Below are 24493 nucleotides of genomic sequence, written 5' to 3'. Positions count from 1 at the left end.
AAGGCAACTGTATGGCTGTATGGAAATAGTTCTTATTGTCACTTTTATTGCTGTCACAATAGAACCACAAAATATCATGATAAAACTTTAAGTCCATATTGCTCACCCCTAAATGTGACCCATGTGGTAAGCCGTTCAGAATCAAAGAGATGAAATGTCTCGGTTGCAGTCATTTTATCATGTTGGATAAAAGGACACAGCACACACATGGAAGCAGATGAGACCACCTTTGAACTTTCTATCCCACACGCGAAATGTCTAGGGCTGTGGGGCAGCTCTTCTTTGCTGTAGACATCCATGACACCTCAAGCGCATCACTCATGGGGATGTGGTTGGTGTTTATGTTCCTGTTATTTCCAGACAAGAGCAAGGGATGGAGCAGCTGTTGCTGTGTGCCTTTGTATGCTCACTGTTTGAGTTCCCAGGAGATGGGGACAAAGTGCTTCCAGGTCGCCCATTAACCTACCTTCTCATTACCAAAGGTCATCCTGCAGGAACGCAATATCGACCTCCCATGGCAAAGGTCACTTATGGATAAGGGGGATGGTGGAGGATTAGAAGGAGAAAAGTAGTGAGGAAGGTGAACAAATGGTAAAACTAATTGCAGTCCTGATTCCACTCCCCCCCTTCCACCGCAGTCCCCCAATCTGACTTTACCTCTTCATCAGCGTCTGTACCGTCGCTTTCTGCATTCACACAGCAGTGCGAGGCAGAATCTGAAGTAATTTTGACATCTCTTTGGCATTTTCTCAACCAATCAGGCCTCTTTAAGGAATCTAATGGGAAGTGTGTCCCCTCTACCCCCCAGCTGTAGGTATCCAAGCGTATGGCATTTGCCACAAGGTGGAGGGGGAAGAGTGTGTGTGTGTGTGTGTGTGTGGGTGTGTGAGGAGGGGTGCCTGTACATTGCATTCCTCACAGAGAGCTCATTAGCTCTGACCTGTTGTTGTGTTCACTCAAACCCGACCAAAGGCATTATCGGGTAGAGATTTAAAGAGGCTAAGAAAAGTAGGAGGAGCAAAGGGACGGATGTATTCCCCTGGATAAGGCAAGGAGCTAATGAGGAGTTTCTGTTTTCATCTTTAAAAAGGGGAATATTAAGAAAATAAAATTTAAAACATAATATTTTTGAGTGTGTTTATGGCTAAATAAACGATATGTTCAATAAAGGCCTCTAGAGCCTAAAACAGAAAAAACATGAGAATGGGTGATATGGACTTCAAAATGATATTGATATTTTACACCTTAACATAAAAAGGTGGCTATTCAATGAATTAGACTGTATGTTCGAATGAGGTTCATTTGTCAACCTTCAAACTGGTATTAAACATATTTTTCATTAAGGTTTTAAATCATCCTTTTGTGTGTATTAATCTATACAATGTGTTTCACATTGTATAGACGTGAAATGATTTGACTTTTCAACAATACTCTAATTTATTCAATGGTTCTGCAAAACACCCAAAGTGAAACATGGTGTTGGCAATAACATGCTGTGAGAACGCTCTGTTTCAAAATGTTACTTGTAGCGGTTACTGAAAATCACATAAAATCCCTCCTAAAAATACATTCAGGTTTGTGATGGTAACTATAAAGACGGTTGGGTGTGTGTGCATGTGTCTGTGTTGGGTACGGGGAGGGAGAGGGGGAACATCTGGATCTTGTAGTACATGCCTCTGAAGTTCACCAAGAACACTGTTCACTTGCGTTCTTCTACCCAGTTTTTTTTTTCTTCTTTGTTCTCCAAACCCCAATCTACACCTCTCACCAGTAAGACCTAGTGAAAACTCCCAATTACCGGAAACATTGGAAGCGCTAATGGTTGGACATGAACCTGGAATTATGTAAAACACACCAAGCCTTCACAAGAAACACACTGGAATGTGATTGGATGCATCAGAGAGTCATAAAGGGCCCCCTCAAGATCAATCTAAAGCCCTCTGTGCAGGACTGTTTAAAAAATGACTGGTACCGTCAGGAAGAAGAAAAGGTTTGTGCCGGCAATGGAACGGACCTTCTTTCAGAGTCATCAAATGGAGAACAAAGAACATTTCACCAGCTGCCATCAATCGGAAGTTTTAACAGAAGATGGAAAAGAAAGTCGAGACAAAAGAAAAGAAGGTTTGTAACACCTTAGCAGGGTGCCAGCAACTGCTCTCTGGTCCCCTGGTCTCTTGGTGATACACTTCATAAATCCTTGTGATTAGCTACAGTAGCGGTCTTAAGTGGCACTTAAACAGAACCCCAAAGGGTAAGTTGTTGCGACCTTTGGTCTTCAGAATTGTGGTTTTGGCCCAAGTGATAATTGCAAAAACAAAGCGCGCTCTGTTTCCCTAACAAGAGAGGGTGTTGGGAGGATGGGCACAAGAGACGGGTAAGAGAAGCAGAAATCAGCAGTTTTCTAATAGTGAGCCATTCTTTTGAAGAATTTGTGGGAATCAGGAGGAATAACTCAATTATTAAGCCGTTAGGCAAACTTCAGCTAAGAGGCAGTCGACTGTGCTTTAGTATTCTGGGAAGGGTACTGACCAAAACCAGATCCAGATGTTATTATAAGAGCAAGGCCAATGTTTTTGTAGAGATCGTTTTCAAACTTCTAGCTCATCTCGTCCAACTTTACTCTTAAATCAAAAGGAACACTGAACTGTTTATCAATTTATAACTTGTCTTCCACCGGACACCGTCTTCCAAAGGTGACGGGGACGACGGGAGAAGGTCTCAAACAGCTCAAGACAACGTCACGGAAACATCCACTGTAGCCAGAATAACGATGACATTAACCCCACCAAGAGCTGGTCAAAAAAAAATAAATAAAAATAAAGAATAAAAGAATGCGGCTGACCCCAAAAGCATCAAGTCCACAAATCATAATTAGGTCCATAAAATGATGCAGCAGTCCAGGCTGTAGCACGGAGCCTCCAGGGGTCCATAAACATGCTGCGATTGCGGTGAGAGAGGCGATGGCACAGTGCAGGCCGGGTCGGTACGAGGACCGCTGACAGCTGATGGAGACCAGGCCACGGTGCTCTCCAACAGGAACTCATGTTGGAGTAAACTGTACGGGATTCCTGCATACAGTCTGTCTATTAAATTACACTCCGTTATTAATGACAACTATTACTGCTACTCATAGAGCTTGGTGAAGAACATTTTGCGGCAATTATTCTTTTCTTATGATTACACATTTAAAAGCAGGGGGGAGTAGTAAAGCAGCAGGTGTCTTTAAACATTTTACAGTAGACATTTCCACCAACAGTGCCATGCCAGGCATTTGTATCTCTGGATCTTTTTAAAATTGTTTTCACATTTTGTCATGTTAAAACCACAAACTGCAACTTTTTTATTTGGATTCCATGTGATGAGAGAAAAAGTAATGTACACTTATGAAGAAGATGGAACATGGTTATCAACAATTAAGTCTTATGTACAATCGACTTTTTTGGGCTTTACATCATGTTATAATGTTATTCCGTTATCAAAAAACATACCTGAAGTGCTGCTTTAATTCTCCTGCATGTTTGAGAAATTCTTTAGTCTCTCATGGCAACCATTAGCTGTAAAAAACACCTAGCTCCACCTTTGATGACAAAGCTCCTCCCCAAAACTGCAGTTTCCAAGCTTCCAAGCTTCCACCTCAGAGAGCAGCACTCCGCCGCACCTCTCCCACTCAGCTCCTTCAGACTAGCCAGTAGCAATCAGCAAACACCTGGACCAACTGCACATCTGCTGAGCTCATTACAGAAGCTACTTCTCAGTGAAACACTGCTAAAAATGGTGTTAAATAGTTAATAGAGGAGCCATGTTGAGATGACTTCCTGAAGGCGGTGTTTCAGAAAGAGGAGCAGTTTGTTTAAAGAGACAGAAGTCCAATTTCAAGCTGTTAAGTTTAGTTAGTAAAATGTCTTTCATCATATTTGACTTATTTAACTTGCATTTTCATACCAAGTTAAATTAACATTAGTATGCCATAAAATGTCACTATGTGCCTGGAAAACACATACTGCCCCTTTAAGATGCAAGTCCGTTGGATTATTCAGCTGTGCATACTCCAGTTTTTGATGCAAAGCTGTTATGCTCTCCTAAACCATACACCTGAATCAAGATAAGATAAGATTTATTTGATTTATTAAGATTTATTAATCAAATGGCTGAATCTCCTCCTCAGCAGTCAGTGAGATTCTTCAGAGTCCTGCTAGTTATTTGCTGTAGGTGTGTTGAAGTGGAGACAAATCTAAAAGCAGCAGAGGCCCAACCACAGAGGAGAGGAATTTGACACTCCTGATTTGAATCATTCTATTGACTGTGTGGTCTAATCTGACCAGAGCACATTCTTCCACATGTTTCATAAAGGCCAGATTTGAGGAGTCCTACTCACTATTGTCCTGTCAAAAGAATCTCCCACCTGACTTGTACAGCTCTGCAGCTCTTCTTTTTGTTACTGTCAAGCTCTCTGTTTCTTTTTTTTTATGCTGCGTTGCATTTGTTGTCGGAATTCAAAAAGTCTGACTTCAGAGGTGGAGAAATCAACTGGAATGCAAAGTTGGACTTCCTGTTTGAAAAGCCTGAGGGTTTTTTAATCACCGACTTTGAGACCAGATATGGCAGCTCCTTGCATCAATAGTAACTTGTGACCACGCTTATTTTTCACACTTATAAGAGTGTGTCTACGTCAATGTTACATGTAGCGCCTGCAGCTCTAAGCTGAACAGATTCAAAGTAGTTTTTGAACGTAGAATTTAGAAGTATTATGCATTTTCTCCAAACTGCGTCATTTTATTGCAAATTAAGTAACTACGTCCTTCAGTTCTAATGAAAATGCTGAATATATCAAAAATAACTTACAAAATATGACCATGCATCATCTGACGTTTAGAAATTGTGCCGCTGTCTCTTTAAGAACCTCCTACCCTTCCCGTCACCCGCCTTCAGCACGCCTTCATAGCAATGCGTCTCCATGATCCCGTTTCGAACTGTAGTAGTTTGTATGATGAGCTCACCAGGTGTTTGCTAATTGCTGCTGGCTAGTCTGAAGGAGCTTATTAAGAGAGTCACAGGGGAGGGGTGCTCCCTGTGAGGTGGAAGATTTGAAGCTTGGAAACTGCAGCTGAGAGGATAAGCTGCATCTCGAAGGTGGAGCTAGGTCCACCCAGGTGTCTTGCACAGCTGAATGGTTGCCACGGAGACTTAAGAATTTATCAAATATGCATCAAAAGAATTGAGGCAGCACTCTAGGTATGTCTTTGATGAGCAGTAAAAAACGCGACTTTGCGTGGTACTGCCCCTTTAAGGAATAAAGAAGCAGGTGCTGTACCATCAAAGCAAGTTGCCTTCCCTCCAACAAACCAAAGCACACAATTATATGGACACACACACTTCTCTAGTCAAAGATTGTGCAGGAAAGAGCTTTCAAGCTGATCTTGACAGCTGCGGACACGTTCTGTGAGAAGGCTCACGTCTCCGCTTGGCAGCCGGGGGCAATCACGAGTCCGGTCCAACGGGCTGATGTAAGACTTGGACGAGCTCACCGAGGCTTGTATGCATCTATATGCAAGTGCTGATGTTTTCGGAGAGGAAGCTATCCGGTCCTAACAAGGTCGGAAGAACTGATATCAGCAGGAGAGATCATTATTTGTGCGCCACCTACTGAAACCATGGGGACTGCTAAGTCAGAATGCAGGAAATGCGGCTGAATGTACCAGTACTACCAAAACATAACAAGTAGTTTTTTATAGTATTAGAGCCACACTAAAATTACTGAAGTTTTTTTGTTATGAGAATAAAGGCATACGAGAATAAAGTTGAAACATAATAAAATCACAATTAACAGCATAAAGTCAAAATAAAATGAGAATGTAGTCATAATGTTATAGTTATGAGACTGAAGTTAAAATTATATGAATAAAGACATACATTTTTGAGAAGTCAAAATAAAATGAGAATAAAGACATAATACTACAAGAGTAAGGTCATACGAGAATAAAGTCAAAATAAGAAGAAAATCATAAAATTTTGAGAATAAAGTAAAACTACGAGAAGTCGAAATCAAACAAGAATAGTCATAATTTCCTGGGAACAAAGTCACAATATTGCAAGAGTAACAATATTATGAGAATAAAGTCGTGTGAGAATAAAGTCAAAATAAAACAAAAATGTCATATTACAAGGATAGTCATAATAAAATTACTTTTCTCGTAATTTTATACCCGTTTTTATTTTTTTTTTTAATTCTTTGCATGGCCCTGATGCGCCGTCGTAGTTAGGTTGTTCAGTAAAGTGACTTATTTTCTCCACAAGGAACAAGACTGACATGTTTACCAGTCCTGTGCAGTAAACAGCTATAGCTCTGTTTATGCGTTTCCTCCAAAAGTCTACATTGTACAGTGTTATAAACAAGTCATTTTACACGTTTCAATCACCTGTTTGTTGCCCTATGAGCATTACTCTATCCATAAAAAGAGAAGTCTACACCAGGCGAGGGAGTGTGGACTTTGAGGATTCGCTTAATTACTTTCCATGCGTCATGTTCTGCTCGAGGTAGGGCTTGTTTACTGTTATTTTGGGTCTAGTAGACTGTGGGACGCTTGTAGCCTCTATTTCTGGGACAGCTCTCGGTTTTATCCTGCTGCTCAGTCAGACGGTTGACAAGTCTGTCTGTTTGCTTTTGTTTAGCGTTCAGACCCCATGATGTCACGTTGTTTGCTTTGTAGGATTTTCTACTGAGACGTGCGTCTTTCAGACTTTATTGTTCACATTGGCTTTTCCTGGTTCCTTTGTGTATTATTGAAAGTTTCATTACGGATTTGAAACATTTTAAAAAAGTAATAAAGCAATATTTAAAAATCGGCCTGCACAATGGAGGCACAACATGTTTTCCTAACAATGTGCAACCATAATTAACAACATTGTCACAACATCCTGAATACGTAACATCTGAACAGCTTACAAAAGTAAATTCTGACATGGGAGAAAACTATTATATTTTAGCAATCACAATACATTATGTTGAGAAAGAGAATATTTAAAGGGAGAGAATTATGTGTTTTCCAGGCACATAGGGCTATTTTATAGCACAATCAAGTAACTATGTTGACCTCAGTTGTTATTAAAAATGCAACATATATCAAAAATCACTGTCTAAGAAATTTGACTTTGTAATTTAACATCTTGAAGTTGGGCCTCTGTCTCTTTAAGAAACACCTGTTCTTTAACAAACTCCGCCATCAGAAAGTCATCACAGCATGGCTCCTGTGCAACATTTGTACCAGCGTTGCACTGAGAAGTACCTCCGATAATGAGCACAGGTGTTTGCTAATTGCTGCTGGATGGTCTGAAGGAGCTGCGAGGGGGGTGTGAGAGGTGGAAGCTGTGAAGGTTGTAAACTGCAGCTCTGAGGATGAGCTGCACCTGGAAGGAACTGCTAGGTTCCACCTAGTCGTTTCCACGGCTGAGTGGTTGCCATGGGAGATTAAAAGATTTCTCAAACATGCATGAGAATGAGAAAGAATCCAGGCAAAAGTCCAGGTATGTTTCTAATGAGGGAATAACAAATAATGTTGAAAAGGTTTTACATAATGCTGCCTGAGCAAAATGAGCAAAACCTGGCATTTTTATAACAGCTGCAAAAGGGCGACAACTGGGATCTAATCAGTTCATATGGGATCCTACAGTTGGGCTGGCTCAGTGTCTTCTTGAGAGGTTTCTGTGCCATTTCCTTCAGTGTTTCTTGGTGCAGCACCACAACAGGTGAGGGTGGAAAACTGGTTTTTCAAAGTGTTTGAATTGTTTGACATGGCACACTGTGAAAATGAACCCCACCACCTGAAAATGTTACAGGTATTGCCATTTTGGGCCCCAATCGAGCTGAATCTACCGGACTATGATCTGTAAAAACACCCTTAAGATGGCAGCCCCCATACAGGACAGAGAATTGTATCTGAAAAGTTCAGACCGTCTCAAACTGGTTTCTTGAACATGAGTTCACTCCAATGGCCTCGCAGACAGCCTGTTAAAATAGACCAGAATGTCTGAGGAATGTTTCTTAAACAATGATGAATCTATGCCATTAACAATTAAGGCAGTTTAGACGCAGATTTAACAGGATGTACTTACCATTGTGGGCAGTAAACGTGCAACATAAGCTAAAATCCTTCAGTGAAATACTAAAAGGACAGAAATAGTGTGGAGAAGTGGATTGTGCAATAAAACTACAACAAAAAGCAAGAGCTTGTATCTAAAGCAGCTAGTACATCCTGCTTTTACTCAACGTTGTTATCCAGCAGGGACCAATGAAACCATCCAGCAGGGACCAACGAGCTGCCAACAACTAGCAAGTTGAGCAAAGAAAGGAGGCAGGGAATGGTTAGTCCCCTGGGTTCCTACATGTCAAGGTTCAACAGGAATCCAAAACAAAATAAAGTATTAAGGAAAAACTACTTAAGACAAAAAACTTTAAAGTCCTCCGTCGCGATCTCATCCCCTCCCTACCGTCTGCAGAAGAAGCTGTTGCGGAAATACAAGCCAAATGTTGCTGTAGTTCACTCGTGCTGTTATGTACGGACATGCCTGTGCGTACATGCATAGGTGCACCATATGGGATTGTTCGAACACAGGTGTGTCTGAACAACTTCATCAACCCGAACGTGCTTTTCGTCAACTTTAATCCCCCATGGTGGACAGGAAACTCCCCAGCACAGAGAGAGAGAAAGGAGAATCCAGAACTTCAGTGGAGAGCTAAGAAAACACTGAGAGAAAACTTCATGCTAATGAGATTAGATAGGATTAGAGCGTGATTAAAACTAATTGTGTGACAAAAATGTCTGTCAAACTGTTCCACGGAACTGATTTAGAGCTCGGAATAAGAAACGACAGACAGACAAAGAGATTACAACACAAGACCGCTCCGGATGAAGGAAGAAATGTCATACTGTCGCATCTTATAAGGAGTCTGCCTGAAGAGACAACAGGAGCCACTGAGAAATAGGGTCAGACACAGAAGAGCAAGATGAAAACCCGAAGTTCTCACTCCTAGAACGTTTTTATGTTTTATCTTAATACATCCACAAAGCTCAACGAACTGTATTTGAAGTAATAGACCAACACAAAGTAGTGGAGTTATGCAGTTGAAGGAAAATCATCCAAATCAATAGCAACCAATCAGCTCTTTGGAAGTGTGCAGAGCAACATGAAGACCAAGGAACACAGCCAGTAGGTCAGGGACGAGATTAAACACACTGCCATCTTCTAGCACAAAGAGGTTACTATGTTAACTTCAGTTGTTATGAAAATGTTGCATATATATAGGTCAGATATGGCTTAAAAGAAATTTGTCAATATAATTTAACACCTTGAAATTGGGCTCTGCCACTTTAAGAAACTCCGAGTCTTTCTTAAACTCCGCCCTCAGGAAATCACCACAACATGATGATTTCCTCTTTTAACACTTTGACAATGTTTTGCACTGAGAAGTAGCTCCTACAATGCAAAAAAGCGAAGGGAAGCTGGTCAGAGCTGATGGAAAACAAGTTGGAACTAAAGACAGGATGTTTCTGGAAGGAAGCCTGTTCAACATTGTCGAGAATGATCCACCTTCCAGCAACACCTAATGGCCCAGTCAAAGTCCAGACCTAGATCTTAACTGATAATCTGTGGCAAGGGTTAAAAATAAATGCCCAATAGGGTATTGGGCATTTATAGAGACATCCAGATTGTCTCTACATCCAATCTGGATGTAGAGACAATTTATTGAGCTGTGCTGCAATAAATAAGCAAAAATGATGTTGAAAACTGGCAGAGACATCACCTCCAAAACAAACATCTTCCAGCTAGTAATTGCTAATAATGACTGGTCAGCACTGAAATAGTTGAAAATTGCAATGCATCATTTTGTTTTGGTCTATCAGAAAACGCCACATTAAAACATTGAAATTGTGGAAATAATGTGGAAATATATGAAAAAGTTCAAAAGAAATGAATACTTGGTTAGGATGTGAATGTTGTAAAATGTAATTTTTTAAGTACTACTAGGAACACCTCGTTATCCTCAGAGATCATGTTTGTTTTCTGTCATTTTAATGACCTAACTGGTAATTAAAAGTATACCTAGCTAAAATCCATAAGTATTTACATTATTTGTACAGTATCAGTTTAAATATATCTGTGAAATACTTTTCAGTCTAGAGAATCTTAAATATGTCTTACATTTGCAGATTTCTTTTCCTTGTATTTTATTGAGCCTTCAGTCTCGCAGACGGCATTCGTAGGAGGGGGAGGAGAAAGTGGAGGAAATATCAACAAATGCTTAATCAATGCATTCCTAAACTGAATATAGCCAAAAAGGTTTGTAGCATTTGACCCAAAACAGATTGTAAACGGTTATACTCAGCCAAACGATAAGGTTTTCAACTTGCCAACCTTAGCATTATTTCAGATGTTTACACGCTGTTGGGAGTATCTACTCCGATTTTAGTGCAACTTCCACTGAGGTTTTCAGATTCCCTGTGTAGATAGTCGAGTCCTCACTTCTTCATAATATAAACTTTGCCCTGACCACACTTGGATCCCATTTGGCACAGATCGGTCCTGGCAGAGGGAGGAAGACATTTTTGAGAAGAAAGAGAAAACTGTTGTTTGATCGGCTCCCAGAAAGTTGCTATCTTATTTTTTTTCCCCCCCACAGCTTTATCTATTCCAGTAGGAAAAGTATTCCGAGTTAGAATTCACAATTGTTGCTCAGGAGAATTTTCTATGACTTGCGTGTATTGTTCACTTGCATTAAAAAGTTCACATTTTGATGCATCAGAAAGATAAAAGTGGTCAGTATTTGATCTCCCAAGTAAAGAGTCCGGACAACAGAAACATTCAAAAGCAGAGAAGAATAAAGTGGGGGGGGGGTTTATTATTATTTGTTTGTTGTGGGTTTTTTACGTGTTCTGTCCGGCAGTGTGGCACTGAAAATTGCTCTCCCGAGTTTCAAGGCGAGGCCCAACAAATTTAATTTAGAAGCGGAGCGCTACAGCTTTCACTGACGATATACTTGATATAGGTGTAAAACTTTATTAGACACTTCTTTGGGATTATTTCAAATGTAATGGGCACAGAGATGAAAAAGAAATGAGGAAATAAAGAGAGAAAGATGAGGAAAGGTTTGAAAGTCAAGGAGGCAGGAGCAGAGGAGAGAAAGAAGCACAGAGCGAACACTGTTTAAATCTGCCTCTAAACCTGCAGAAAGAGAGAAAAGAAAACAGAGAAACCACAACAACAAACTTTGCTGGACGATTAATTGTCCAAGAAGTTATTGGGATAAATGCTTATATTGTGGCTTTGAGGCCATTTTTGAGTGGTATAATGGTAATGGCATAATAACGCAAGAGCACATTAAACTTTAAATCCTAATGAATATTTAACTCTGGAACTGGAAGACATTTTTACTATCCAAAATAAATGAACAAAGCAACAGAAGCAACAAATAAAATGGAAACTGAAGTCTCTGTAAACAAAACTGTCCTTAATAAATGGGCTAATTGACACCAAGGCACCAGACTGAAAACTTCTGTCATCCAATTATTGGTAGAAAGAGAAAAAACTATAAATTATGCAAATGGGTTTTGTTTTTTTAGCGCTTTTTAATTTATCATGCGACTCATTGATTTATTGTGACAGGTTTACTTTTCATATGCATCTACAGTTATAACATTATTGAAAATTGCACCGTTTGAGGTAATGCAGAAAGTACTTAGTGGCAACTGCAAGTGTATCTGACAAACACCTGACTCTAAAAAGAAAAATAATAGAACAATCGGTACTTTTTGGAACGGACACCAGAAACAATTGAAAGCAGAGACGTGTAGTGTTTTAAGCAGCTCCTTTAAGAGAGCAGCAAACAAGGAGTTGATGTGTGGCGATAAGGGAGCGCATTGATGTTCTTATCAGAGCGCGCAGCCTCTCTTCCTGCATGTCCTTCCTACTTCCTGCTCAGCTCACACTCCTCCCGCCCCCAAAGACCTCCAGACTCAGGCAAACTGCACACATCTCTTTCCTCCTGGCAGCGATGCAGAGGAGGAAAACGAACATCAGAATAAACCGGCTTTCCAGCTGTGCACATTTCCAACAATGCTGCCACTTTCCTCTTTCTCAAGCGGCACACACTGAGGCATTATGGGGTCTCTACGGAGGCTGTGCAAAAGGTCCGGGCACTAAATGCAGACATTGTGTGAGAAAACGATGACTAACCGGCAGTTTCGCGGCAGCCGATGGAGATCCCACGTTTATTTTTAGGAAAGAAAAGCTTTTAATGTTGAAAAACGTCAAACGTGGATTTTGACGTGCCAGCTGGACTCTGTCAAACTGCATGATGTGATGCTGATTTAGTTTTCGGGTATAAGACATTCAGGATTTCCCCCGGTGTATAAGTCTGGCGGGCCACCAGGCTGAGCTTTGCCTGTTTATTTATTTCATGTTTTTTTTTATGTTTGCCCTCTTTAAGACTTTATATTTGGTGTTCAGGTATTACTAACGTCTTCCAATAACAAAATTACCAAGTGATATTTTCAAACTTACCGCCAACTTTAAACATTTTGTAACTCAAAAACAATGGATACCATGACATATTGCAGACTGGAACCACGTGATTAAAAACAGCAATGAAGACCAGTTTGAATAACCTGGTTACATGGAATGAAATGAGTTTTGGCTTGAGTGACAAATATTTACAAAATAGGTTTGTGCATAAACTTTTGTAACTTAAATGACCAGTATTAGGTTAGCATAGCTGCCTGGCGTTTTTTTAAATAACAAAATATCAAAGAATTTTCAAAATATATTCAGTGGGTCAGTCGACGATATTCAAGCATCCTTCAAAATTGGAGCAAGCGAAGACATACAACCTTATTATTCTAAAATCCATTTTGGAGCATTTTGAATCTATTCAGAAGTCCTACGACTTCGAACTGCGATTCTTTACAGAATCTTTTTTTTTTTTAACCACAATTCTATTGGTCTCATAGGTGATAAGTGATATTTTTGGATATAATACAATATTTCCCTACCCTGTAGACAGCATGACAAAAAGACCACACCACTGACATTGCCTCCCTGTTTCCGTCAAAAGATCCCCGCAACCCGGAGGTAACGTGCCAAAATAAATTCAAACCTAGAAAAGGACAGACAGATCTTTCTGTTTGGACTGGATCTGGTGTTGCTGTAGTTCATACATGCACAGAGTGGAGTTGGGATTTCAAAGCTGAAAATCAGAAGGGAGCGGACGTCTTAGTGGAGCACCTTCTACACAGAGGGAACAAAGCAAAGACTTTTCAGCAATAACAGCAGTTCTGTAAGGGTACATGAGGCTTTCTGAGGACTCTTTGTGCTCAGGGTAATCACTGTATTCATGGGTGAGTGAAAGCAACATACAGGCCATCTATTACCACTGTGTATTCTTGGAAAAAAAAAAAAAAAACTCACATCCCCCATGTACGGCTGTCGTCTCTTGTGGGGGATGTGAGCATTTTCCTTAAGCTAGCTTAACAATATTCAAGGTGACATTGATAGTCTGGTCAGACAATGCACTTACCAGCCCTTCTTTTAATGAAAAGCAATCCAATCAATGAATGATGGTGCCATGGCATCCAGTTGAAAATGGCAGAACGCCCTCAGTGAGGCAGGCTGGGCTGGTTCGTCTGACGGATTGGATTAACTCAATGCTGCGGCGTTTTCTCAAAATTTAAAGGAAAACCGAGGGAGGGACAAGGTCAGAGAGTTAATGTCGACTGACTTCTCTACATAGCTGAAGGAAATTTGGTTCTCCGACATGTTTACCTGGGTTTGACCTGTACCAATGGTGTGGTTTTGAAACCGTTAGAGTTTTATGTCAACGTATGTCTCAAAACAAAATCAAGATGCGGATTTGGATGATTCTGACAAGGGGTGGAGCGACTTCATGTAAGCTTCAATAAAAAGTGTAAAAAAAAAAATCCTATAGGCAAAAGCTTGTGCTCCAATTCTTTGTTTAATTAAATATCACTTTATACTTTTCAACGGTCGTGTGGTTCAAAGTGGACTGTTATTGCGGTTGCACGGCGTGCTTCTGTTCACATCAGCTGTGATCGAGAGACACAAGAGATATGGGCAGAAAACAAGGACAAAGGATAAAAAATCTAAGTTTCGGTTTGTCAAAAAAAGGGAGGAGAGACAAGCATCCTCATCAGTATATGTGTCCAAATGTTTTGTCAAGTGGGTTAAAACCATCAATGCAAAACCACCATAGGGTCAAAGAACTGAAATTAAGCAATTAAGAGTAGTCCAATATTTTTCATATGCATGACTGAAATTCAACACTGCCTTTATAATAAAACATCTAATTTCTCCATCCACGTTTGACTTGTGGACACACAAGTCAAAGAAAAGTGGATTCCAGTAACCGACTGAGCCACCAGAATATCTCGAGTTTGAGTACCAAAGAGTTACTGGATTGGGAGAGAATACCTGAGTCAACCTGTAAACGTAGAGTAAAGCTAAATCCCATTTCATCTCAGCGAGTGAAAAAGTAAGACCAGGCCGTATTTGCAGAGTCTCCAGAAGCACCATCAACAGAGATAACTTAAAGTAATCATCTTCTGTTTGACCTCATCAATCTCCGGCGGAGGAATGTGAAGGAATTTTGGCCTGCTCTTCTTCACAGCACGTCTTAAGTTCACTGAGGATTTGCTGGCAGAAGTTCATCCACCATTTTCTCTTCAGGTTCCACTGCTGAACTTCAATCAAGCTGCGGTCTGGACCATTGCAACATGCAGATTCTCTTTCTTTTACATCCATGTTAATGAAGATGTGTTCAGGATTGTTACCCTGCAGCAAAAGAAAAAAAAAACAAACAAACTCACCTATCCAAGCATTGGCCTCATATTTATCAGGAACCTTGTGATGGCAACATCTTTGTTTTCTCAATAAGCCCTCCATTTATCAGAACCGCGAGTCCATTTTTATTTTAGTTTTTTGTATGGCTGCCTCAGTGAGTCCAGTTCAGAGGTAACTGAGCCCATGACTGGAAGTCACTTGAGCCAAATCTGATTTGACAAGGCCCAAAGCTGCAGGGTCAGGCCTCAGTTAGAAACATGTGTCTCTGGGAGAGAGAGGGCTGAGCTGTTCCTTCAGCCAGAATGAATTCTCCAGTTTGGGCAACAAACCCTAATGAGGCTGCGCTCCGCGGGGGAGAACCAGCACCGTCTCTGGGGATTTGTTTTGAAGAGCAGCACAACCAAGGACAGATGCGGTGATGCAACGCACCTTCTTAACATCGCTAATGTACCAAAAAAAAAAAAACAACAACAAAAAATAATGCAAGGACACGGTTATAGCAGCATACAGCACTGACGTGAACTTTAATGTGTTTTAGTTGGTAAAAGTAGAAAGAGCAACACAGAGCAGTGTAGACTTATGAATGGAAAGCAAAATTACACTTTCAATAATCTGAAAAGTCTGTTGTCATTAGGGCAGCAACTAAAGATTATTTTACTTGACAAGTATTCTGATGATTAATCGGATAAAAGTTTAGGCACAGTCTGTAGGTTTTTCAATTAACCACTTATGACTTTTTATACAATATTGTAAATAGTTAAAAAAATGCAAATAAACAAACCAATTCAATCCCCTTAAACAAGAAAAGAAACATTTTGTCGCCTATTTGCAATAACTTAGCATTCTTTTAGTGAATCTGAATCACTACAGATGTCTATATATATATATATATATATATATATATATATATATATATATACAGACCAAAAGTTTGGACACACCTTCTAATTGAATTCATATATATATATATATAGATATATATATATATCTATATACACACAGCACTGCAGCTCATCTTTTTGCGTCAAAAAAACAAGAATGTCTGATTTGAGTTCCAAGTTTCCATCTGTGGTTGATATTCACAGAAACACTAAAGTCCAGCAGAACTTGCAGAGAAGAGCCAACAGGACAGAAAATGTCAACGTTCAAAGAGATTCCCATATTTCTGATCTGCCTCTTGGCTTATTCCACCTGAACCACATTATCCCCTCCCACCCCACCACACAACCCCGCTTCCCTTTCTGTGCCCATTATTTCTCTTCAGGGCAAAAAAAAAAAAAAAAAAAAAAAAAGACATCTATTACAATGATCCATTCTGACAACTCTATTGACCACAACTCTTTTTTATTTTTTCTACACCTCCCCTTTGCCAGAGGGGGGCAGAGGAAAGCAGTGGCACTAATACGCAACACCTGTTCCTTTTTGGTTTCCGTCAGTATATCTCGCATATGAACAGTGACAGCTGCGGTGCCAGCAGTGATACGGCACAGTTCTTCGCCGGGGCCGATGTAAAACGCAGATAAGTGGTGGTGCGTTTTTCAGAGCACTTCTTCCCTCATGGGGCCCTCTGGAAGTCAAAAAAAAAAGGCACAGTGTCCAGAGCCAGTAATATTTCACATCTGGTATTCAGGGAGCACCAATCGATTTCTTTAATCTCAAGCCCAGGGACTGGATGGAGAAAAAAAAGAGCCTATCAGCCTGCCTGCTTTTCCATTACGAGTGCCATAAAAACGTTGAGGTAGGGGCTGATCTGACGGATGCTCTGTGGTAGGACCCATGACTCTGTCTGCTTAGGTTAGTCTGGTGTCATCTAGGATTAGTCAAGATGCAGTCAGAAAGGCACAGTCTACAAAAAAGGAGCCCAGACCAAAACAAAATCTGAATTTTCTGGTAAAAACAGGACGACAAAATCAAATCAGGTTTATTTGTATGACACAATTCAGCAGCAGGCGGTTTAAACTCCCGTATAAAAAAAAAGAAGGCAAAGTTAGCTAGCTTTGCTAACTTTACAAATAACCAGCTAACTTTAGCTAGTTGTGCTTGATTTCACTAAATACATATTTTGTTTACTGAAATAGGTGTATACAATAAATCAGGAAAGGATATTTGGGAGAACAAAAACAAGCAAAATTATTTAAACAAACATCTTTTGAATCCATAATAATAGTAATATTGCCATAACATCACACAGGGCACATAGGGAGGCTATTTAAGAAGAAGTTAGCAACATGGAAATGGGAGGATTTTCTTCATTGTTGTGTGGTACACTTTCTACTTATTGGCATTCTTACATTTCTGATCTCTAAGAATAAATACATTGCATATTTTTCTAGCTAGTACAGATTGCTATGCTCTTGACAAAGAGGCCAGTCTGCTATTCTCAGGCCAAGACTGAAACTTTGAAATTTAAATCCTGGATAGCGTTTCATCCTTAATGAAAGCAAAAATATTTGTCTCTTATAAGTCTAAATCCCAGCACCCGACAGGCTAGATAGCGGGGGGCTTTGTCTCCCGAGGTCCAGAGACCGTCTCCCCCCGCCCCCATCCCTTCCCAGCACGGCGATCCGTCCAGCCAAGCTGTCAGCACCGGACGACACAAATCCACGCTTTGTAGCAGTTTCTTGTCTCCACAAAGACAGACAGAGATTAGTAATGCTGGTGCCACAGGGGTCCGCGGGATCCACCGGTGTCTTTGTCCTTTGGCTCCACATCAAAGACCGTTTGAATTATAGACACCAAGTGTGCGGTCATGCTCCTCGTGGCACCCGAATCCCAACACGATTAACCCCTGTGCCGCCAAGAGCGGGCCAGGATAAACTGCAAACCCAACAACTAAGACGTCAACGATGGAAAGAGAGGTGGGCTGCTTTTCGACAGCTCAATCCGTCCACCGTGACTCCGGAGTGTGGAGACGTACAGTAAAGGACAAAAAAGAAAAACACGACGGGGTTAACCCCTGCCAGATTGTTGGTGTGCCCGTGAAAATGAACCTTCCTTCAGTTCCAGTGAAACAGCATGGCATAACCAGAAAAGGACGCAAAAATAGACCCCAAAAAACAATTACTCATTATTTCCAGCTCAAGTTCAAGGTTGTATTTACAAAGTTGCTTCTATCCATTGGCCGTTTTGCCAATGAACAACTTTCAGCTTCTTACGTAGAGATGCACCGATCCGATACTAATATCTGTATCAGTCCCAATGTTGAAAAAAATTATAGATCGGGTCCCCCGTCCATAAGGGCAGATCTATTCTGTCTAATTCTAAGCATTTAGTTTATATACTTTAGATCAACATCAACATTTAGCACCATCTACTTCATAGAACCAAACATGGAGAACCAACATTTAGTTTTATGCCGACTTTTTTTTTTTTTTTAGTTCTTTTTCTGTTTTTTCCTTTTGTTCATGTTTTGTTTGCATTTCCTTCTAATTCATGTGAAGCACTCTTAATTGCCTTGTTGCTAAAAACGTGCTATAATTATACAACAGCGACGTCATGCTTTACTATTTATTTTGACGTTATATGTGGAATCTCTAATTTGCAGGATGGTTCACACTAATCGGTAACAAATCTCGGAAACGAAGCACCGTTTTGTTGTTGCATTTGATTCGATGCATTACTCTTTAGAAATCAACGTGCAATTTGCTAACATTTTCCAACCTCTTCCCCAACTTTCTGTTATCGTCACAAACGAGAAGGCATCGTCTTCCTTCAAACTACAAGCCAGATGAAGCATCTGGAAAAAATGCAGCGTATTATCAGAGCAGCAGATAAATACGCACTCAGACCAGGCTATTAAAGCTCAGAAGACATGTGGGATGAATTTTGTGACAATGAGGACAAATACCAGAGATGTGAGCTAAAAGCTAACGGCAGGGTTTTATCCCAAACATCAAAAATACATTTAAAAAAAGAGGAAAGAAAATCACGCATGCGTGCATGCACACACTAGATTAGGTGCACAATCCGAGATGGCATCAAAAATAGCAACGAGACCAATTTTAGGCGCAGAAAGATTTGCCCTGCAGATGAACAGGGGGGTCACGGAGGAAAGTTGGCCAGATGCGTGCGGTCAGGAGCCGGAGCCAGAAATCAAGCAGCTGTTACGGACAGCTGTCCCGGCCAGTTGTTTGAGGGGGGAGGGAGGGAGCTGCAGCTCAGAACGGGACAGACCTGGCTCTCTTCAAGATAACGCTTCCTTTTCTAAATCACAGACCGCTCAAAACCAAACCGCTTTTGAACAATCACCACGGAAAGAAATTAGGCTAAACACACTGCAGATGTACTGTTTTGGAAGGCAGAACACTTCCACAACAACTTTAAGACCACACACACGCACAACCGCATAACTCTAGTGTTAAAACAGAAGTCTCTTTACTGACATCATCAGTAAATGATTTCCAGCCCAGTATATGATGTGTACTTGTTGATGGACATTGTTTGGTTTAAAAGCATCACAAGGAATATACCCAGTTGAGCAGAGGGAATACCAGGCGAGAGAGCGGCCTCTAGTGGCTTCTCTTCTGAAACACACAAGCGTGAGACGGAGTAAAAGCGTACCTCCAGGCTATTGTTGGAGAGTCTCTCCTGCTTCTCATTCATTGCATGTTCACACTGTGAGTAGAAGAAGTATGCAATTAACAATCGGGGTGTGTTTTTGTTGACTTACTGTGAATTCTTGGAAGGATCTGTGGGGGGGCGGGGGGAGGGGGGGGGTTGTTTGTTTTTTTTCGGCCCTGAGGCAATAGGATGAGTTTACCTGGCAGCTTCCGAGGAATCCTGATGAGAGAAAAACAAACGCAAAAACAAAAGGTTGAGTTAGACATGTGTAACCGGATCCCTTCTGCGTTGTGCAGGTTATTAGATGTTAGTCAGGCCGTGACTCTGTTTGGCTTTCAACGATTTATTCTGACGAAAATATCCAACAGAAAAACAATTGTTACAAGCTGCCCGCTCCAAGTCCTCTCCCGCAGGACAACATGACAAAAGGGGCGGGATCATGTCTCACATTAAATAAAATAAATCTTTTTTATACAACATACCTGACGAAAATATCCAACAGAAAAACAATTGTTACAAGCTGCCCGCTCCAAGTCCTACACAAACAAAAATACATAACAGAAATTAACTTAATAAATCTACAAATAAACTGGAAGTATTTAGATAGAAAATAAATAGGACACACCTCTCCCGCAGGACAACATGACAAAAGGGGAGGGGCTAAGGGACGCAAACATTTTAAAGACAAAACCATAGAAGAAGAAATAAAAAGGAGGGGCTACCGTTCTTAAAGTAACACATTCAAAACAATGACAGCTTTTCGGTCAGGTAGAGAACAATACAAACAACAAAAAAAAGACATTTTGTGTAATTATAACAACAACCAGGTTACACATGTACCAATCAATCGTCTAGACAGTTTTCTTTTGATCGCAGGTCAGATACTGGAAAAACAGGAATGCATTTCCTCTATTTATTAAAGATTAAACACTTCCAACAATTTAAATTTATAAATGCAAGCACCTATTTTGATTTATTACAAAATTAAGGAAGTTTATGCTTTGACGCATAAATATATTTCTATGTCATTATTAAAAAAATGTTGCTGTACAATAAGTAGCCCCAGTAATTGTTGTAAAAAACAGTAATACTGTTGTTTCGATACCATTTTCAAGCACTGATGAAAGGCCTAACAATGCAAGTTCACCCCGTCAGAGACCAATAAACTTTAATTCTTGTAAAGAACTGTTTTAAATGTCCAAAATAAAAAACAGCGAGCAAAAACAGTAAATAGAACGAAAATAAAAACCCACACACAGTCGAAACAATAAATAAAATGGATTATGAAGTCTCTGTAAATAAAATCTCCCATCAAGAAATATTAATCATCAAAATGAAAATGATTGAGTGCATTTTAATTGATCATGCAATTAATTATAATTATTGCGACAGGAGTAAAAGAACCTGCAGCACATATCCTCGCATGTTACCATTTCTAGCATTTTACTTCTTCTGAAAATTAGAGTTAGCATATCAAGTTACAAAGAAAGATCAGAAAGCTGGAAAATAACACAGAAAATCTGATTTGGACGTCCCTTCTCACAGGCTCAACTAAACTCGGAAATGTCTCCAGATTCTTATAATAAGACCATCTAACTCAGTTTGAACAACCCACCAAAACATGTTAGCACATATAAACAGCTTACTTTGTTTTTCACTTCCAACTTTTCTGAATTGTGGCTGGAGAGCTATATGATGAGGATAAGTTTACTACAAACTTATCACAAAAACTAAATGATAAAAAAAAAAATCCAGTTAAAATAGTTACAATTCAGAAAGTGAACATAAATTAAGAGTTGTGGTAAATCCAGGTGATAAACTTAGTTGTTTTTTTTTTTTTTAGGAAATAAATAGCTGCCCCCAGGCAGGTGTTCAAACACACAATGAACCTCATACAGTATTGTTTATATGTGGCTTTAGCCTTAAAGTGAACATTTAATACGCCTTGTGAACGAATATTATTCTTAAAATTAAAAGTTAACTCAGTACCTGATAACAATTTTTTTTTTTTTTTTTTTTTTTTTTTACATATGTAGGTTTTAGGTTCAGGAAGTTGGCTATTTTTTTAGCCTTGAGTATTGTTTTCTATCCATTTGAGCCAGTTATGATGTTATCATAGTAGCTTCGGCCTAATGTCAAATCACAGCTGACCCAGTCGAAGCTAGCTTGGCTCTTTTTCTGTGAAGCTCACAGGAACCTGGAACAACATTCAGATACACATTCCTATCACCCAGCTCTGAATATTAGTGCCATTTCAGCTTGGAAAAAAAGAAAACATGGAGCTTGAGTTCACCCCCACCTCGCTAGCTACGGTTATGTTAGCTGAGTGACGCTGCTAGCCAGCTAACCGCTGACCAAAACAGCTGGCTGCTGGCTGAACAACAGCGGCTCCTTTCACCGTCGAGCTACATACTCACAAGGGTTGCCACGGGCTCCGAAAGCCGTACGCAGGGACGGTGCCAGAACTGGGTTGGGGGAGAGTATTCCTGGTCGTCCAGATGGAGTTATTGCCGGATGCCTAAGTTCAATCATCAAACCATATTGGGTGGGCAGCTGCGCACTGAGGTCTGCACTTTGAAACAGCAGTGCAGCCCAGGGAGGGCTGTATGGAACTGGGAAGGGCACTAAAACGGGGGTAGTTTATCTTGTTGCTTCCTGGAGATCAGAAAAGTGATCTATTTTTTAAAAGTATTTCATTTTTGGTGATAAAATTAACGTTCATTTAAAAATGTGAACGGTTGGTTGGTAGAGCGCGCGTAAGACGTGGCAGTCCTGGAATAGATCTTGAGCCAATCTTTCACGCCGTATTCACTGAAAACCATAAATAAATAAATGTAAATTGATGGAAGTGAATAAAAATGACTAATTTAATTTTGAAAAATAACCCTGTCTGCCTAGTTTTGAGCAATTTTTTTAACCCAGATTTTAGAGAGCGTACTTTTTCTTCAGAGGTAAATATGTCTCAGATCAAAGACAAAATGCTTTATTTTTCAATTCTCATTTTGATGTAAATGTCTGTTACTGTTTTGAATGACATTGTTTAGTCTGTAAACTAGTAATTTAAGAGGACACATAGAAGACATCGTACAAGTCTGGTGGCAGAGCCGTTTCTTTCCGTTTGCGGACACATGGGGGCGGTATGACCACAAGACTGCAGTTGAACCGCTCGGATTTTTATTCAAAATTATTAACGTTAAAAAATTCAGTGTCGAGAGTTGTTATGGGGGTTTTTCCCTTAAAGATTTATTCTTTGTTTTTGTTTTTTTTGTCATACCTCACATTTACAAAACACGATCAAGCACATTTTAATGTCAATACACAAAGTAAATAATAAAAAAACAGCTTTCAAAGAATTATGTGGAGAAAGTATTTGACCTTCTAAACTTTCTTTAGTGTTAGTGATAACTAGCTATATATAGTGATATATAGTGTATATATTTATATATATGGAATTTATATAGATATATAGTGATAAAAAGCAGGAACATTACATTTCTTTAGATTTCCATGCATGTGTTCTTGTGGTTAAGTAGATGCCTGTTTTCAAATCAAATGTTTGTGATGATTTTTGATAGAAAGTGGGTAACTTAGAGCTAAATGAGAAAACCAAATGGAGGTAAAGCTTGCGTGCCCGCAGGGCAGAAAACAGAACAATAAAATGCAACTGCACCAGTTCTGCAAATGCAAAACAGGTGCAGGCTGAAAAATATTAATGGTTAACACAAGTGACCTCTGATTTTCAGTTGAAGCGTCCGATTTATTTGCATACTAAGTTAGCCACCTGGTTTCTGTGCGATTAAACCTAATTAAATTTCATCCCTTTAACTGCTGAACAGCTGGGTCGACAACCTGGTCTTTGCACATCCATAACAAAACTAAAATATTTGTTTCAAAGCATCCAAATTGCACAGCTTTTAGCTAACCTGAACTTCAATAGGACTGCTTGTAAATAAAAATAAGTCAGAACTGAAATTTTCTTAGTGCCATTTTGAGGCATTAAGCAAAATGCCTCAAAATGGCACTTAAGGCATTTCGATTGTCAGAGTCTAACAATCTCTAACTGACTGCTAGAGATCCGTTATTGAGTCCCTATGGATAAATAATCCATGGGGACAAACATTCAAAGCATCATTAGCATTACTTTAATTTAAGCTTGTTTTGAATTAATTTCCCTTATCGGTTTGAAAATTCTCCATTTAGTTCAGATCTCTTTAAAGTTTAGGTGATTGTCCCCCAGCTGTAAGGCAATCCCCTAAATATTAGACTATTTAAAGACAGTGTTATGAAAAAAGATTTTTTTTTTTACCTTTACATAATGTTAGAATATTATTTCCTCATAGCAAACACATCTGGAGAGTTGCTTTGATTCTTTCATGCTTGTTTGAGAAATCCTCTAGGCTCCATGGCAACCATTCAGCTGTGTAAAAAACACTGGTGGACCTAGCCCCGCCTTCGAGATGCAGCTCCGCCTCAGAGCTGTCTCTTGTTTTCCTGCTTTCTCTGAAACCTTCTACTCCCGTTCCTGTTTATTTACAATGGAAACACCTTAGAAAACAAAAAATTAACATTCTGAAATATTATACAAGTTAGTTTTGCAGTCATCATCATTATCTGACTTGTCCAAAATGTTATGAAAACATGGTCTCCACTTTATGTTGCTCTATCAGTTCTCATAAAACTATAGAACAGGGTTGGCCACACTTTTTTTAAATCAATTTCAAAATTAAAGCTAGAATTAGAAAAATATTAGTCAGAGTTGTGAGATAAAAAATCTGAATACTTTCTCCACCCCCAGTAATGGTAATCCTCTTCCACATTTTTCCATATAAAATAGCAGAGGGAGTGACCAGAACATAATCAAATAATGAAACATTCTTTTGGATCAAATATAAAAGCATATTTTATAGCTGTTTATTTTAGCTCCTAGTGGTGGTTTACTGCATAAAAGCAGTGATTTGTTTTCTGAATGTAATTACTAATACTCTTTCATAAGGGCTGTATGAAACTCTGACATAACAGGGGTGCTCAGTGGTTGTATGCTTTCACCTCATCTCTAATTAGTTTGTGTTACCATGTCTGCTCTTTT

The 24493-nt window shown here is 39.7% G+C and overlaps 1 protein-coding gene across 9 annotated transcripts in view; it reads right to left on the bottom strand.

Moving 5' to 3' along the window:
* The window catches only part of disp1 (dispatched homolog 1 (Drosophila)), an 80207-nt gene extending 56479 nt beyond the window's left edge, over positions 1–23728 (bottom strand). For 5 of the 9 annotated variants that reach the window (XM_044106800.1, XM_044106799.1, XM_044106798.1 and 2 more), the window contains exons 1-2: positions 21825–22140; positions 19517–19626 (exon numbers count right to left, since the gene is read on the bottom strand). The gene's annotated coding sequence lies outside the window, so the exon portion shown is untranslated. Of the gene's footprint in view, positions 1–13567; positions 13702–19407; positions 19462–19516; positions 19627–21824; positions 22141–23713 lie in introns of those variants that run through there. The other 4 variants (XM_044106805.1, XM_044106802.1, XM_044106803.1 and 1 more) reach the window with 3 other exon arrangements.
* Positions 23729–24493: the final 765 nt, after the last annotated feature.

The sequence above is a fragment of the Gambusia affinis genome, linkage group LG22 (genome assembly GCF_019740435.1).
Source record: "Gambusia affinis linkage group LG22, SWU_Gaff_1.0, whole genome shotgun sequence".
Taxonomy (NCBI): Eukaryota; Metazoa; Chordata; class Actinopteri; order Cyprinodontiformes; family Poeciliidae; genus Gambusia; species Gambusia affinis.
The sequence above is the reverse complement of the archived record's forward strand: the minus strand, read 5'-3'. Positions and strand labels throughout refer to the sequence as shown.